Source organism: Egretta garzetta, unplaced genomic scaffold, assembly GCF_000687185.1.
Source record: "Egretta garzetta isolate BGI_Z169 unplaced genomic scaffold, ASM68718v1 scaffold332, whole genome shotgun sequence".
In the NCBI taxonomy this organism is placed as follows: Eukaryota; Metazoa; Chordata; class Aves; order Pelecaniformes; family Ardeidae; genus Egretta; species Egretta garzetta.
The window spans coordinates 1,024,357-1,028,692 of NW_009258879.1; the positions used below are offsets into that span (position 1 = coordinate 1,024,357).

General features: G+C 54.6%; 1 protein-coding gene across 1 annotated transcript in view; it reads right to left on the reverse strand.

Annotated features, from left to right (window-relative positions):
* Positions 1–4,336, reverse strand: part of LMCD1 (LIM and cysteine rich domains 1) — a 14,175-nt gene that overhangs the window by 994 nt on the left and 8,845 nt on the right. The window lies entirely within an intron of this gene.

The window sequence follows — 4,336 nt, forward strand, 5'->3', positions numbered from 1 at the left end:
CGCAGCGCTGCAAGGGAGAGGCAGAGGAGTGAGCGCGGGGCCGGGCAGGACCAGGCAGCCATGGGCAGTGCACGGGATGGGTGTTTCACTTCTCAGACACCGAGTCACGGCGTCTTTCCAACTCCTTACCCTTACCCCCAGAGCCGGTAGGAAGCACGGTTGGCAGAACAGACCCCGCAATCTCCAAAAAGTTGGAAAAGTTGGAAAGTTTCCAAACTTTCAAGACCAGGTTGGATGGGGCTCTGAGCAGCCTGATCTAGTTAGCGGTGTCCCTGCTCCTGCAGGGGGGTTGGACTAGATGACCTCTAGGGGTCCCTTCCAACCCAAAACATTCTATGATTCTATGATCTCCAAGCACGCCCCTCAACGCTTCCCGCTTCCACACAGCCGGACAGACCTACCGTGCTCCTGCTCGGCACCCCCAAGGAGGGCAGTGGAAGTAAAACTTTTAATCCCAGCACTGCTAAGCTGCCTGGCTGAGGTTGTTTTTGTTTGACCTCTTGTTCTGTGAGGGGAAACTTAAAAATACCAAAGGCAGATTTTACAGCTGTATCAGCTCGGAAGGCCCGGCAAAGACAGGAGCCCGAAATGAAGCTGCAGAAACAGTGCAGCGAGGTGGAAGAGCAGGGAAAGGCTGAACTGAAGGGAAAGCAATGCTTGCAGCTCGAGAAGAGAGCTGGGAAAAACGTCTCAATTGCGCAGCAGGACCCAGGCATCCCAGGGCAGCCGCGGCAGCAACGCCTCCGAGTCTATCGCCCCTCGTCCTGTGCAAGCATTTGGACCCGTGCTACCTATAGACAGTGTGTCAAGCTGTAATGTAATTAAAAGTCATTGTAATCAATTTGCCAGCCTTCACCTGGAACACAGTCTACTTTCTTCCAACCAGCTCCTCGGGCAGGTAAGAATGGCACCACCCCCCGTCAGCCGAGCATCTGGCCTTTGGGACCCCCCAGGCTAAACCCGACCTCCCCTAGAACCCAAACACTCTCCAAGAAAGAGCCAAGACATCCCATAGCGCAGAACCGCAGCGCCTCAAAGATGCTATTTCATGTGGCGATGAGGAGCTCTGGTCTTTTCTCACCCTTTTTTTAATATAAACATCTACACGCAAGGCAGATGTCACACTGCAGATTTCAGCACAGTGCACTCAATTTGTAACGGTCCAGAGAGATAAAATTAGGTTTGGCTAATCTGAAGATTAATTATCATCTATGCATATTGCACACAAGACTCCCTGGGTTCACTCTCTGTGCCTGCAGTCATCCTGCCGTTAGTTCAGAGCAAGCTTTAAGGCTCTCCCCTGAAGGTGACAGCCGAAGGGCTGTTATTTAAGCTCCCATTTAAGCCCAGGTCGGGCTAACAGCCGCCGACTCTGTGCTCTGTCACTCCCTAGAAGGGACGCTCTTAGGGAGCGACCGGATTGCCTTGGGCAGAGCCCCGCTGCAAGGCTGGGCGTCTTGCAGCAAGCCGTGCAGAGCCTGGCTGCGGCTTTTACAACACCAAGACCCAGCGTGAAGCAGCGCAGGCGTCACGGTTAGAGCGCTGCTGTGCCCGACCGGAGCACTGGCACCGTGGCGCGTCCCCTCCAGCACGCTCGGGAATGTCCCACCCCGTGCTCAGACAACAGCTTCATTTACAAACGCTCCGATTCAAGTCAACGAGTTTCTCATAGGCGGGCGGGGGGACACAGAGGCCCCCTCTCAGCAGAAGGACGCTAACAGTGCCGGAGCTGCAGGAGGGCCCCAGGGACGGGGCAGGGACAGGAGGGGACCTCCTGCCGGGCAGCCACGGTCCGTGTCCCAAGGAACACCCCCCCGCTGCCACCAGGGCTGGGAAGTGCTGGGCGTGCAGGACCCCCGGCCACCCCCGCTGCTGGGGGCCCTGGAAGGGAGCGGGGTTTCTCTGCAAGCACCAAACAGTCTGTTCTTTGTACCTATGGAGTTTCCTTAAGCTCATTTCTCCCGTGACAGCAGGAGGCTACAGGTCTGCCTACACCCACCAAGCAACTTTTCTTTGTTCTGTTCCTATTATTTCCAGCACACCATGCATTTTGCTGTTGCCTCCCCTTTCATTCAGCCTGGATTTTCAGTACCAGCCCCACGGTCCTTGGAGCGGTTCCACCAAGCCGACGGGCATCTCCTATTTTACCAGCAAATCCTGTATGACGAGCAAAGGCAGCGCAGGAGACAAAATGTTTCCTGGCATGGCTTTCCTGCCAGTCCGAAAGGGGATATGTCTGCTTACACCGCTCCCTCCCCCGCGGCGGGCTTCAGGCGCGTTTCTAAGCGCTCCCAAGACCCAGCGAGGGAGCAGACCCCAGCAGAAGCCGCGCTCTTTCTGGCCTCCACGAACAAGAAATCCGGCACGGGAAGCTGCTGTGCTCAGTGCAGGGCGGCCGGCAGAGCACGGCTCGGCACACCAGCACCAAGGGCAGACGGGCACCCATGAATTCTGCACCCATCCTGCAGGACCCGAGGCCATCTTTTTCCCCATGCCCCAGGTTTGGGTGACTTGGGGCACCGGAGAGCCTGAGCCCGCAGCTGCCCCCACGCTGTCAGCCCCAGCAAAGCGGCCAGACCCATCCATCCCAGCCCTGCTTATCTTGCAAGATCTAACAGTGGGAACAAACACCAGCAGCTTTCCAACTCCCAGCTCAAGTTTCCTGCCAATAAGAACTGTTAAAAACAAAAACCAACTTATTTTGCTGTTCCTTTCTATGGCAGTTATTCACAGGGCTTTTCCTAAGCATCACAGAACTTCCACCCCCCTGCCACTTACACACTAAAGTGGCTCCTCAAATTTAAGGTGGGCTTACAGCTTGGTACTCCTTTTACATCTCTGTCGGGTAGGGAGAAGGGAGTGAAGCTATTAGCAGAGTTACCGGAGGCGCTGCCAAGAAAGCGTCCCCTTCTTCTGAGCTTGTTCAAACTTGCTCTCCCCTGGCTGCTGCTTTGTGGCCAGAGCTCCCCGGGCACCGCGAGGCTTCCCCGAGCACTCGCTGGCCTCCAGCTTTTTGAGACAGTGGCTAATTCTGATCAACTGCTTCAGGACAGGATTCCAACACAGGGACTTGTAATACCAGGAGACTTCCCAGTTCTGGGAGGGTTAAAGATGATTTTGTGCTCAGTGGGGAGCATGCAGCTCAGGACAGGCTTATTACAGCGATGGGGCCCCTCTCTGCAGCTGAGCTCAAACAGCTTTCTGAACTCATCTCAGATGCCTCTCACGGTGATTTACATTGGCCCTGTATGTTTTCCTTTACACACCAATTTCGGCACAGCTAGCCCGAGTGGGCAGCAAGAGGTTTAACAACCGTAGCACAGGGACCGCACAAACACCCGACAAAATCATTCCAGCTCGTTTCTTGGTGCAACATCAGTGCTTCCTGGCTTTATTCTCTTCTGCAGCAAGGGTGGTGGTTTTGGTTTGTTTTTTCCACGCCTAATCACCATAAATCTGTAGTTCAGACTCACACCTTGATCTGAAATAGGGTGAAGTCAAGCTGCTTGGTGCCAATTAAGAGGTTTGGTATTTAATAGATTCAAATCTGCGTCCTACCTCTAATGGACTGAGTGAAGGAACATCACACAAACTGCTTGAGGATCAGGATCTCCAAAATAAGCTGTTCAGGATCTCCAAAATAAGCTCTTCAGGACCATACCTCCCCCCTATGCCCCTGAACCAAAGGCACCACATAGAGCCATAGGATGCTTTGGGCTGGAAGGGACCTTTAGAGGTCATCTCGTCCACCCCCCCTGCCATGAGCAGGGACATCTTCTCAAAAAGCCTTCACTGCTGCACTCCTGCAGGTCCCTGAGGGCTGGGGACAAATGGGCTCCCAGCCGAAGGGACAGCCTGCCCTGGAGTGGCCCTGGGCAGGCTGGTGGCACGCGTGGGCATCCCCTGCGGCGTCCCAAAGCTTCCTCAGGCTGGGGAGCAGGCACCATGCTTAACACCCAGGGGCTAGGGGAGACAGGAGATGATCACACAAGTAGAGAGGTGCCTAAACCTCCGCACCCGGGGATCTACATTTCAACCCGAATATAATCGACAACATTCAAACCTCCGGTGTCCTTGGCTCCATGCACTTCATTCCTCAGTCCCTTTACAGCCATTCTCAGCCTTCACACGGCTTAGTTTGCTCACACCTACTTTCAGCCTCAGCAGGGCACTGCAAAGTGAAGGGCTCCATCGCATTTTCCTATGGCAGAACTTATCTTCCAGGGCAGTTTTATGAACACCAGCAGACCTTCTGGAAGTTTAGCCTGTTTCAGATTTTGGGAAACAGTCCCTTCGTATCAGGTCAGGTGCATTAATTCCTGCACGGGAGAGGAAA